At 44.8% G+C, this 14271-nt stretch overlaps 1 pseudogene across 1 annotated transcript in view; it reads left to right on the top strand.

Moving 5' to 3' along the window:
* Window positions 1-14271, top strand: part of LOC309567502 (ABC-type organic anion transporter ABCA8-like) — a 140998-nt pseudogene that overhangs the window by 57411 nt on the left and 69316 nt on the right. The gene's annotated exons all lie outside the window — the stretch shown is intronic.

The raw sequence follows: 14271 nt of genomic DNA, 5'->3' as shown, positions 1-14271 counted from the left end.
AACTCCAGTATATGTATCAGGCAGTGAATACACAAACAAGAAAGGGGCTCATAGGGCAGTATATCAATGCAGAATTTATTGTTAAAAACCCCCCTAATCCCTCAATCAGTGCACTCACAGAAAACAAAAGTAAAACTCTCATATCACATTTGTCATTGGGCTGATCGAGACCTCACCGCTCAGTGTCACTCCCGCTGCTCTGTGCCTCTGTATCACAGACTTCAGCTCACAGCCGGCAGGGTGTGAAGATAAGTCTCATGCAGCCGATGGAAGATGATGTCGGGGTGTCCAAGTGCTCACGCCCTGACATGTTTCGCCAACAGACTGGCTTCTACCGAGGGCATGAGCACGCTGTACACCGCCTCCCTTTATTAACCTCCTCTCCGGACCATTAACCCCTTGTAGCGGCTAACTATCATTACTGACAGTCTGCCTGAGGATAACAAGTCAAGGGTCATAGGAGGATATACAAGCTTATAAAAAACTCTACATAAGTCAATATTTATATGTGGCTAATTGGCTAGATATTTTGTATATATAACATAGCGATTAAACATCGTATATTTTTTGGGGAGATAACATACCAAGGTCTAATACGCTAATTTAGCCAGCAAACGGGCTGGGCAGATAGAACCGTTGTAGGAATACACAAACATCCCAATGTCTATATTTTTTAAATTAGCTGCAAATCCATAAAAACTGTATCTATAGATTATAGCCACATATTCAAAGTTGACATAGAGCTGTACACCACCGATCATATAGCAATCTGTGTGAATGATAGTAACATTTATCAAATGTGCTACATAAATATCAACATGAATGCAAAAATAAGACACATAAAGTGTCAATGTAAACAGGCTACATGTCCTATAGCCAAAAATAAATAAACAAAAATTGCATACTAGAATTTAACAGTTAAAATACATTAAAACCAAACCGTTAAAATCTCCTTGGAATACATATGCACGTTAAAAGGCATAAACTAATTAAAACGCACGGGATACAAGTGGTATTATCATACAACAATTTATATATATAAATAAAATAAAATTCCTGTAGTAAAATCAGGAATAAAGACAGGCTATACGTCAAAAGTCACTAATAAAGCAATTAACGTCTAATTCCACATTCAAGCCATTAGGTGTTAAAGAGTTGGTTAAATAGATCCAGTGAGTCTCACGTTTGGAGAGATCCCTAACCAAATTAGCTCCTCTCCACACTGGATCTATCTTGTCTATACCCCAAAATTTAAGGCCTGAAGGGTCTCTATTATGTTTCAATCTAAAATGAAGAGAAACATTGTGATATTTAAAGCCTTTCACTATGTTGGCCAGATGTTCTGAGACCCTTTTACACAATGTCCGTTTGGTGCGGCCTATATAAATAAGCCCACATGGGCACTCCAGGCAATAAACTACATGCGTAGATTGGCATGAGATAAATTTCTTTATCTCAAAAGTTTTGCCATTCGCGCTAGAGACAAAAGAGGTTTTAGCTCTTTGTATCTCTTTTACTTGTCTACAACATGTACACCTGCGGCATGAATAAAAACCGACCCTGTCCCAAAATAATTTGGGTCTCATCGGGGGATCTAAAACTTTCTTTATCACCTGATCCCCAAATGAGGGAGATTTCCGATAAATAAACAATGGCTCAGGTGGAAGAACCGGACCTAAAACTTTGTCCATACAAAGGACCCCCCAGTGTTTATGGAAAATACCCTCCACCTCCTTATATTGCTCATTGAATTGGGTGATAAAGCCCCATTCATGTTTGGTGTCAGCTGGGGCATTCCTATCTTGCAAACAGATCTCTTGGGATAGTAGGCCAACCTCCTGTATCGTTTTATCCAATCTGGAACTATCATAACCTTTTTCCATGAATCTGTTTTTAATAATCAAGGCCTGCATATAGTAATCGGAGTCTTTGGTACAGTTCCTCCTGATTCTGAGGAACTGTCCCTTGGGGATATTTTTCAGCCAATTCGGATGGTGTCCACTGAACGTAGGCAGATAACCATTCCGGTCAGTAGGCTTGAAATACGCCCTTGTGCTGAGCTGCCCATGTTGATTGACCACTTCAACATCTAAATAATGGACGCTCTCCTTACTCCAATTACATTCAAGCCTGATGTTATTGGTATTCTGATTGAGACGATCTGTAAAATCTCTCAATGATGGTTCAGACCCCTTCCAGATAAAGAACAGGTCATCTATGTAGCGCCGATAGATGACCAGTTCCTTCCTCTGTGCGGAGTAGATATACCTGTCCTCCCACTCACTCATAAAGAGGTTCGCTAGGCTCGGGGCAAACTTGGCGCCCATAGCAACGCCCTTTTTCTGAATATAGAATTGGCTCCCATACCAGAAATAATTATGGGATAAGCAATAGTCAAGCACCCGGCCTAGGAACCTCTTTTGGGGGTCAGGTATATCCTCCCTTTGACACATGGCCCAATTAAGAGCCAATAATGCGTCATCATGTTGGATTATCGTATAAAGTGACGCTACATCCGCTGTCACCAGATATACCTCATCCGATTCCGACAATACCACATTATTCAAGGCCTGCAGAAAGTCCTTTGTGTCTTTCAAGTAGGAGCGAGTGTGAATCACACTACCCTGCAAGAATTTGTCTAAATATTCTCCTACTCTGGATGTGACCGAGTTAATACTATTAACTATTGGCCTTGCAGGGGGGGCGTTAACATCCTTATGGATTTTGGGAAGTGTATAAATAGTCGGTATGCGACTGTAACTAGGCATTAGGTACCTCTTTTCTTTCTTGGTGAGGATTCTTCTATAGAAGCCATATTGTACAAGTTCGTCTAATTCCTTCCTAAACTTTTTTGTTGGGTTACTGTTTAATAAGCCATACGTAGATGTATCCGCCAACATCGAGGATAGCTGGTCATCGTAATAGGCTTTATCCATAATCACTACGCCTCCGCCTTTATCGGCGGGGCGTATGACAACGTTTTTCCTTTTTTCTAGGGAATCCAAACCATCTTGCACATGTTTAGGATTGACATCCCTTTTAGGTTTAATTGACTCTAAGTCCTTGATGACCAATTGTTTAAACATTTCCACACATTGGTTTGAAGGTTGAGGGGGATTAAAAAGGGACTTATTCCTTAATCCACTCTCAATTCCCACAGTATCCGTGATCAGTGGCGGCTGGTGCTCAAAATTTTTGGGGGGGCGCAAAAACAAAAATGTAATAGGTATTGCTTCGCGGCAAAAAACGAGGTAAAAAAATTGCATGACTTTGAGGTCATGGTACAGGCATGGCACATGTGATGGTATAGGCATGGCACAGATGGTACAGGCATGGCACAGGTGATGGAATAGGCATGGCACAGATGGTATAGGCATGGAACAGGTGGTAGAATAGGCATGGCACAGGTGATGGTATAGGCATGGCACAGGTGATGGTATAGGCATGGCACAGGTGATGGTATAGGCATGGCGCAGGTGATGGAATAGGCATTGCACAGGTGATGGTACAGGCATGGCACAGGTGATGGAATAGGCATGGCACAGATGGAATAGGCATGGCACAGGTGATGGAATAGGCATGGCACAGATGGTACAGGCATGGCACAGGTGATGGTACAGGCATGGCACAGGTGATGAAATAGGCATTGCACAGGTGATGGTACAGGCATTGCACAGGTGATAGTACAGGCATGGCACAGGTGATGGAATAGGCATGGCACAGATGGTATAGGCATGGCACAGGTGATGGAATAGGCATGGCACAGATGGTACAGGCATGGCACAGGTGATGGTAAGGTCATGGCACAGGTGGTGGTAAGGTCATGGCACAGGTGGTGGTAAGGTCATGGCACAGGTGGTGGAATAGGCATGGCACAGATGGTACAGGCATGGCGCAGGTGGTGGAATAGGCATGGCACAGGCATGGCGCAGGTGGTGGAATAGGCATGGCACAGGCATGGCGCTGGTGGTGGAATGGGCATGGCACAGGCATGGCGCAGGTGGTGGAATAGGCATGGCACAGATGGTACAGGCATGGCACAGGTGGTGGAATAGGCATGGCACAGATGGTACAGGCATGGCACAGGTGATGGTAAGGTCATGGCACAGGTGGTGGTAAGGTCATGGCACAGGTGGTGGTAAGGTCATGGCACAGGTGGTGGAATAGGCATGGCACAGATGGCACAGGCATGGCGCAGGTGGTGGAATAGGCATGGCACAGGCATGGCGCAGGTGGTGGAATAGGCATGGCACAGGCATGGCGCAGGTGGTGGAATAGGCATGGCACAGGCATGGCGCAGGTGGTGGAATAGGCACTTACCTGGCGACGGCTCGGCTCCCGGCGGCGGCTTCTCCCCTCCTCGCGACTCTGATGTCCGTCCTCTTCTGCTCGGCTCCTGGCGGCGGCTTCTCCCCTCCTCGCGACTCCTCTTCTTCGCGGGCTGCGGCGGGAAAGTGACCGGGCGGTGACGGTGAGTGACTGATGCACGCACCGGCACCGCCCCCAACGAGGTCACCATGGATGTCCTGAATCATGATTGGTCCAGGCTGGAGTCTGGACCAATCATGATCCAAGACATCACAAAAGGGGGTGGTGTAGCGCATTTTTCTGCGCTACAGTTACGCCCCAGAAGGCCGCCAATTGGCGCCTCTGCTGGTGGAAAACCCCACCCCCCATCGGCACCAATGCGGCGGACGCCGAAAGAGGGGTGGTGGAGCGCAGAGCTCTGCGCTACAGTTACGCCCCAGAAGGCCGTCTATCGGCGCCTCTGCGGGTGGAAAACCCCACCCCCATAGGCACCAATGAGACGGGCGCCCCTTGTGGGCAAAAATTTTTTTTTTTTTTTTTTTTTTTAAATCTTTTTTTTTTCTTTTTCTTTTTTTGGGGGGGGGGGGGGCGGCGCCCCTGCGCCCCCTATGGGCCGGCCGCCACTGTCCGTGATACCCTTCTGTGGATTGCGGTTTCTCACATTGCTTGGGTTAAGGAAATAACGTTTCATGTTAATCTTACGTATATATTTGTGTATATCCATATATACGTCGAACTTGCTCACTGGTTTTTTTGCAGCGCATTTAAGCCCTGCGTTAAGAATATTGACTTCTTTATTTGACAAAGAAATCCCAGCCAAATTGTATATGCCGTCTAATCCTCGTCCACCCTCCTTCTTTTTTTGGAGTCTCCTCCCTGCACGGCATCCCCTTGATGAGGGTCTGCCTGTGGTTTTTGTCGCTGTGGAGGTCGAGACCACTGTTGATCCTGGTTCCACGAGTTCGTGTACGTGGAGGGATGATTCGGTGGCCGACCTCTCCAGGGTCTCCCCCCTCTCCCTCCTCCCCGACCTCTGTTGCCCCTCCATAAAAAAGGACGCACCGGGGCTAGGTTCCAATTATCAGCTTGTGGGGTAAGGGGTTCAAACCTATTATTAGTTGGTATGGCATAGAAATCATTAGGGCCCTGCCCTCCATTCCTTCCTGTGTTACCATTATTAACGTTCATACGTTCATTAGGATGTTGGTAAACTTGTTGCTGGATTGGACCATTCTTAGATTGATTGGGGTTACCATCGCCCCTTGAATGGGCACCAGAATTACCCGCACTCTTTTTGTTCTTAACTTTCTTACTTCGTTTAGTCTGGAATGGTGTTCCAGGCTGTGTGGCCGTAGACTGTCTCCTCTGCACCCCATCAATACTGTTGGATGCAAGGTTGGCAGTAATATCCTCAATTACGGAACTTTGCCAAAGGTACACTTGTTTTGTCCTGAAATCTTCCGTATCCCTACGGTATTTCTTGACTTTCTTTTTAAGTGTATCCTTATCTAATTTTTCTAACCTCTTTTTAGTATCAGCATTAAACTTGATAACTAAGGGGTTATCTTTATCAGTGTCTAAACTAGATGTTAAAGCCGATATATTTTTCTCTAACACGGTCATTTTTATCTTTTTCCTTTTTAAAATCAATTCTTGGAGTTTTAATCCCATACTATTAAAAAATTCCAACCACTCAATCTGGGACGCCTCATCGTCAAGACCATCCTGAGGAGCTACTTCCCATTGCAGACTCCTCATGATGATCTTATCCTTGAGATACTTCTCAAAAGTACTGATGTCCCACCACGTGCGTACTTGTTTATCTAAAAGATTGCCCAATGTGACTAATTTGGAATTCAGATTGGATTCATCCTCTGTGGGAACAGAGGAATCTGAAAAAACATCCTCCAAATTCATTGGTCTATTCTTTAAAAAAGAAATAGCTTCCATAGCTGCAGGGTAACAAAATAAAACAATGAAACACCAAGACTGAGATAATAGTGACCGTATCACCAAAATATCGCAATCACCCTGCGCTTTATGGAAAGAAATTGATAAAATATGTCAAAACTACAAATGGTGGCTTGACATATAGCTGCTGCTTTAAAATATTACAATAACCAAAAAACATGTGTATAATCCTCTATAAAGTCAATGCATAAGAAAATTCAACACATAAGCAGCGCTTGAGAACCCTGTACAAAAGTCCACATCAGTGAATGAGACAAAGTCCATAGGAGAGTGAATCCACGGATGAAGATATAGGAAAAAAAAACTTCCACCACACCACGTGTCCCCCTCAGGTATTGCTCACTCACCAGATAATAGAGTAATACGAGCCATTAGATATCCTCCTGAATCACCAGATGCTTGTCACTCCACGATATTTTTGGCACAGAATCTCCCCAATCCGTATACCATATATCTAGCGATCCAACTCCAGTATATGTATCAGGCAGTGAATACACAAACAAGAAAGGGGCTCATAGGGCAGTATATCAATGCAGAATTTATTGTTAAAAACCCCCCTAATCCCTCAATCAGTGCACTCACAGAAAACAAAAGTAAAACTCTCATATCACATTTGTCATTGGGCTGATCGAGACCTCACCGCTCAGTGTCACTCCCGCTGCTCTGTGCCTCTGTATCACAGACTTCAGCTCACAGCCGGCAGGGTGTGAAGATAAGTCTCATGCAGCCGATGGAAGATGATGTCGGGGTGTCCAAGTGCTCACGCCCTGACATGTTTCGCCAACAGACTGGCTTCTACCGAGGGCATGAGCACGCTGTACACCGCCTCCCTTTATTAACCTCCTCTCCGGACCATTAACCCCTTGTAGCGGCTAACTATCATTACTGACAGTCTGCCTGAGGATAACAAGTCAAGGGTCATAGGAGGATATACAAGCTTATAAAAAACTCTACATAAGTCAATATTTATATGTGGCTAATTGGCTAGATATTTTGTATATATAACATAGCGATTAAACATCGTATATTTTTTGGGGAGATAACATACCAAGGTCTAATATGCTAATTTAGCCAGCAAACGGGCTGGGCAGATAGAACCGTTGTAGGAATACACAAACATCCCAATGTCTATATTTTTTAAATTAGCTGCAAATCCATAAAAACTGTATCTATAGATTATAGCCACATATTCAAAGTTGACATAGAGCTGTACACCACCGATCATATAGCAATCTGTGTGAATGATAGTAACATTTATCACATGTGCTACATAAATATCAACATGAATGCAAAAATAAGACACGGGAAGTGTCAATGTAAACAGGCTACATGTCCTATAGCCAAAAATAAATAAACAAAAATTGCATACTAGAATTTAAAGCGGAGTTCCACCCAAAAGTGGAACTTCCGCTTTAGGGAGTCCTGACCCCCCGACATGCCACATTTGGCATGTCATTTTTTGGGGGGGGGAGCGGGTACCTAGTTTTGAAAGGTACCCGCTCCCACTTCCGCTCGGAGCGCCGCGGCGCCCTGAGCGGAAGTTCTCCTCTCCCCCTCCCTCCCTGCAATCTTCTGGGACACGTCAGAGGTCCCAGAAGATTGCCGGCCAATCACGGCGCGCAGCGCGACTCGCGCATGCGCAGTGGGTACCCGGCTGTGAAGCCGCAAACTGTAACAGCCGGGTGCCCACAGCAGTGATGCCGGCGCCGAGGGAGAGGATCGAGGCTTCCGGCGGCCGCATCGCTGGACCGTTGGACAGGTGAGTAAATGGCTGGAACTCCGCTTTAACAGTTAAAATACATTAAAACCAAACCGTTAAAATCTCCTTGGAATACATATGCACGTTAAAAGGCATAAACTAATTAAAACGCACGGGATACAAGTGGTATTATCATACATTGTATGTAGGGGGTATGGGCCTATGCTGGTCTGCACACCAAAGGAGTACAGTCCAAAGCATTAACCCTAGGGGTTTGAGTGTGCCACGAATACCAATATGAAAAATAAAAATATTTCCACACTTCCAGAAGGTATAAAAATGAAAAAGGTATATAAGTTTATTCAAAGTTCATTTACATAATTTAGGGATATATGGAATTGGGTAGACAATACAAAAATTACATATGACAATACATATTACATTTCAAAAGACCAAGAGAAAAAAATACATTAAAACCAAACCGTTAAAATCTCCTTGGAATACATATGCACGTTAAAAGGCATAAACTAATTAAAACGCACGGGATACAAGTGGTATTATCATACAACAATTTATATATATAAATAAAATAAAATTCCTGTAGTAAAATCAGGAATAAAGACAGGCTATACGTCAAAAGTCACTAATAAAGCAATTAACGTCTAATTCCACATTCAAGCCATTAGGTGTTAAAGAGTTGGTTAAATAGATCCAGTGAGTCTCACGTTTGGAGAGATCCCTAACCAAATTAGCTCCTCTCCACACTGGATCTATCTTGTCTATACCCCAAAATTTAAGGCCTGAAGGGTCTCTATTATGTTTCAATCTAAAATGAAGAGAAACATTGTGATATTTAAAGCCTTTCACTATGTTGGCCAGATGTTCTGAGACCCTTTTACACAATGTCCGTTTGGTGCGGCCTATATAAATAAGCCCACATGGGCACTCCAGGCAATAAACTACATGCGTAGATTGGCATGAGATAAATTTCTTTATCTCAAAAGTTTTGCCATTCGCGCTAGAGACAAAAGAGGTTTTAGCTCTTTGTATCTCTTTTACTTGTCTACAACATGTACACCTGCGGCATGAATAAAAACCGACCCTGTCCCAAAATAATTTGGGTCTCATCGGGGGATCTAAAACTTTCTTCCACCTGAGCCATTGTTTATTTATCGGAAATCTCCCTCATTTGGGGATCAGGTGATAAAGAAAGTTTTAGATCCTAAAACCTCTTTTGTCTCTAGCGCAAATTAGACGTTAATTGCTTTATTAGTGACTTTTGACGTTAATTGCTTTATTAGTGACTTTTGACGTATAGCCTGTCTTTATTCCTGATTTTACTACAGGAATTTTATTTTATTTATATATATAAATTGTTGTATGATAATACCACTTGTATCCCGTGCGTTTTAATTAGTTTATGCCTTTTAACGTGCATATGTATTCCAAGGAGATTTTAACGGTTTGGTTTTAATGTATTTTAACTGTTAAATTCTAGTATGCAATTTTTGTTTATTTATTTTTGGCTATAGGACATGTAGCCTGTTTACATTGACACGGGTTTGTGTCTTATTTTTGCATTCATGTTGATATTTATGTAGCACATTTGATAAATGTTACTATCATTCACACAGATTGCTATATGATCGGTGGTGTACAGCTCTATGTCAACTTTGAATATGTGGCTATAATCTATAGATACAGTTTTTATGGATTTGCAGCTAATTTAAAAAATATAGACATTGGGATGTTTGTGTATTCCTACAACGGTTCTATCTGCCCAGCCCGTTTGCTGGCTAAATTAGCGTATTAGACCTTGGTATGTTATCTCCCCAAAAAATATACGATGTTTAATCGCTATGTTATATATACAAAATATCTAGCCAATTAGCCACATATAAATATTGACTTATGTAGAGTTTTTTATAAGCTTGTATATCCTCCTATGACCCTTGACTTGTTATCCTCAGGCAGACTGTCAGTAATGATAGTTAGCCGCTACAAGGGGTTAATGGTCCGGAGAGGAGGTTAATAAAGGGAGGCGGTGTACAGCGTGCTCATGCCCTCGGTAGAAGCCAGTCTGTTGGCGAAACATGTCAGGGCGTGAGCACTTGGACACCCCGACATCATCTTCCATCGGCTGCATGAGACTTATCTTCACACCCTGCCGGCTGTGAGCTGAAGTCTGTGATACAGAGGCACAGAGCAGCGGGAGTGACACTGAGCGGTGAGGTCTCGATCAGCCCAATGACAAATGTGATATGAGAGTTTTACTTTTGTTTTCTGTGAGTGCACTGATTGAGGGATTAGGGGGGTTTTTAACAATAAATTCTGCATTGATATACTGCCCTATGAGCCCCTTTCTTGTTTGTGTATTCACTGCCTGATACATATACTGGAGTTGGATCGCTAGATATATGGTATACGGATTGGGGAGATTCTGTGCCAAAAATATCGTGGAGTGACAAGCATCTGGTGATTCAGGAGGATATCTAATGGCTCGTATTACTCTATTATCTGGTGAGTGAGCAATACCTGAGGGGGACACGTGGTGTGGTGGAAGTTTTTTTTCCTATATCTTCATCCGTGGATTCACTCTCCTATGGACTTTGTCTCATTCACTGATGTGGACTTTTGTACAGGGTTCTCAAGCGCTGCTTATGTGTTGAATTTTCTTATGCATTGACTTTATAGAGGATTATACACATGTTTTTTGGTTAAGCCTATATTAAGGCTTACCTATAGGTGCTATAAATATCTCCTGAACATGCACTGTTTAGGAGATATTTACTGTGCACGCAGCCGATGACGTCATCGGCGCATGCGCTCTGAAGGAACGGCCACCAGTGCCATTCCTTCAGAGCCGAGTGCCGTGAACGGCGGCTCCCGCGCGCATGCGCGGAAGTGATTTAATCGCGCCTCCGGCCAATCGGATGGCCGAAGGACGCGATCCAGGAAACAGGACGGCCGAACATGTCGGCCATCCTGTCGGCACTGCGGGAGTTTCGTTTTTAGGTAAGTACTTCATAATAAGCTAGTATGCGATGCATACTAGTTCATTATGCCTTTGTCTTTACAGGGTTTTTTTTTTTTTTTTATTCACGTTTTTTTTTCAGCGGGTTTACTTCCTCTTTAATCAATGCTGGAGTTTCACTTGCTGACTTTTCCTTTTGTTTTTCCTGATCTAAGTACTCAAACTCAGTCCCTATGTAAGCTAGGAAAACAACATGCCTAAACACAATAGGCTAGGTGGGACTTTAAGTGAGACCCCAGCAGGTAGTGCCGGGCGTCTCCATCCCTGTATCAAGAAAAAAATGAGGTTGAAGGATTATAAGAGGTGCATGAAAGTCAGCCAGCCCCCAGTCTGATGTACTCACCTTCCAGTCTGTCACCAACCAAGTAGACCTGTCTCATGATACAAAGAACAGGGGTTTAGTTGACACACATTTGCAAACGCATGTGTAAGCTGCAGAGCCACTACACGGCACCCTGTTTTATCTGCAGTCCTAACACTTTCTAATTTAGTGTCTCCACACTGGGAGGACATGGCTGCTAATGGATGGATGGGGGAACAGGTGGAAGGGAGACATCCCAACCTCCCCCAACCCACACCCATCCATGACTGGTCTGTTGTCTAAAAACTCAAATAACTAAGTTGTAACGATGGTACAAACTGGAAATGACCAGCTGAGAAGCATTACACCTCCATCCCCTTGGTGGATGCAGTATAAAGACAAATAGGGATTTTATATATGGGGCATGGCCTGTAAAGCACAATGCCTTTCAATCCCTAATTTCCCTAATTTGTCTTTATACTGCATCCACCAAGGGGATTGAGGTGTATGCTTCTCAGCTGGTCCTTTCCAGTTTGTACCATCGTTACAACTTAGTTATTCGAGTTTTTAGACAACAGACCAGTCATGGATGGGTGTGGGTTGGGGGAGGTTGGGATCAGGGCCGTCTTTTCCACTGGGCATGCCCGGCGGTTGCCCGGGGGCCCCACTTGCTAAGGGGCCCCACATGGATGGTGGAATGTCCCTGGTGGTCTAGGGCCCCCCCGTTATGTTGTCCGCCGGCCCGGCCCCCCCCTTATTGCTTTCGCCCGCCGGCGGCCGTGGCTTGAGTCTGCACTGCAGTGCACACTGGTTGCCAAGGCCAGCCCAATTGGCATCTAGCAACCAGTGACGTTAGCAGAGCAGACCCAGGATGCATGGCGCCGCAGCGGAGGACTCGGAGGAGGATCCTCCTCCTTGTCGGCTCGTCCTCCTCTCCTCCCTCCGGCTCCGTCTCGACCCGACTGGCTCCGCCTCCACCACCTCCTCCCATGTGCAGCTGAGCCGTTCTAAAGGTAAGGCTGCCACGGCCCACAGCCTGCCAGGCTGAATCTGATGATATATATTATTTTTTTAACTCTCTCATGGCTGGCAATGATAATGATGGAATCGATGACACAAGACACAGACAACTCTGTCCTGGATGATATACCTTTCTATATATATTGGTCCCTGTAATATGTATATAGTAAGGTATATATCCTCCAGGTAGTAGTTGTACTCTCTTGTAGTATAGTTTTCCCTGTAATGTGTATATAGTCTATATACATATTACAGAGACCGATATATACTACAAGAGAGTACAACTACTACTTGGAGTATATACCCTACTAATTACCTATTACAGGGATCAATATATACTACAAGAGACAACTACCTGGAGTATATACCTTGCTATATACATATTACAGGGAATCCTATATACTACAAGAGACTCTTGTAGTATATAGTGTTCCCTGTAATATGTATATAGTAAGGTATATACTCCAAGTAGTTGTACTCTCTATTGTAGTATATATTGGTCCCTGTAATATGTATATAGTAAGGTATATACTCCAGGTAGTTGTCTCTTGTAGTATATATTGGTCCCTGTAATATGTATATAGTAAGGTATATATCCTCTAGGTAGTAGTTGTACTCTCTTGTAGTATATAGTGTTCCCTGTAATGTGTATATAGTACAACTACTACCTGGAGTATATACCCTACTCTGTTTAAACACTGATTTTGTTTGAGGTACCAATAAAAATAAATATCACCTTATCGATAACTTGCATTTTTATTCTCGTGCGTGATTGTGTAGGCAGGGGGCCCCAGTGCACTGCATTGCCCAGGGGCCTATAAGGCTCTTAAGATGGCACTGGTTGGGATGTCTCCCTTCCACCTGTTCCCCCATCCATCCATTAGCAGCCATGTGCTCCCAGTGTGGAGACACTAAATTAGAAAGTGTTAGGACTGCAGATAAAACAGGGTGCCGTGTAGTGGCTCTGCAGCTTACACATGCGTTTGCAAATGTGTTTCAACTAAACCCCTGTTCTTTGTATCATGAGACAGGTCTACTTGGTTGGTGACAGACTGGAAGGTGAGTACATCAGACTGCGGGCTGGCTGACTTTCATGCACCTCTTATAATCCTTCAACCTCATTTTTTTCAGAAAACAACATGCCAGCCAGGCAAACTAGTATTCCCAGAAGAAGCAAATCAATCAAAATGCCCAAGTTTTTGATCTTGGCAGCAGTGGCGTAGCGTGGGGGGTGCAGAGGGGGCCACTGGCACCGGGCGCAACATTTAGGGGGGCGCATCCCACGCCCGCCATCTGCAAGATCATAGTGTCCCCCATCCCTTTATTGTGAAAATGCCCCGGCCGGCCAGCCTGCCCGCTCGCTCGCCCGGCGCTGCCCGCTCTTTCCTGCACTTGGCTCCTTTCCTGCTTCTTTGTGCAGGATGAGCGGCGGACGCTGAAGGTGTAGCATGCAGCCAGGGGACGGGGCTGGTCATCGGTGAAGATGGCAGCTGGCGGCTCGGTGCATGTGCAGCACCGCTCTTGAAGTCTCTCCCTGCAGTCCAGGCCGGCTGCCTCCATGCTGGCTGCTGCTGCTGCTGACACGCTGTGTCTCTCCTCCGCTCCAGATCCCCTCTTCAAGTTTACAGTGTCTGAACACAGAAAGAGGTGAGTGATGTGCTGCCTGCACCGGGGGCCCCGGGAAGTGGACATGGGAGGGGGGAGATAGGTCAGTGTAGTTGTCAGTGTAGGGGGTCAGTGTATGGGGGGGGTCAGTATAGGTGTCAGTGTATGGGGTGTCAGTGTAGGGGGTGTCAGTGTAGGTGTCAGTGTAAGGGGGGTCAGTGTAGGGGGTGTGAGTGTATGGGGGGGGGTCAGTGTATGTGTCAGTGTATGGGGGGGTCAGTGTAGGTGTCAGTGTATGGGGGGGTCAGTGGAGGGGTCACTGTAGGGGGTGTC

Source organism: Pelophylax lessonae (assembly GCF_965119305.1).
Source record: "Pelophylax lessonae genome assembly, chromosome: 11".
NCBI classification, from domain to species: Eukaryota; Metazoa; Chordata; class Amphibia; order Anura; family Ranidae; genus Pelophylax; species Pelophylax lessonae.
Note: the sequence above shows the minus strand (reverse complement) of the source record. Positions and strands in the feature narration are given on the sequence as shown.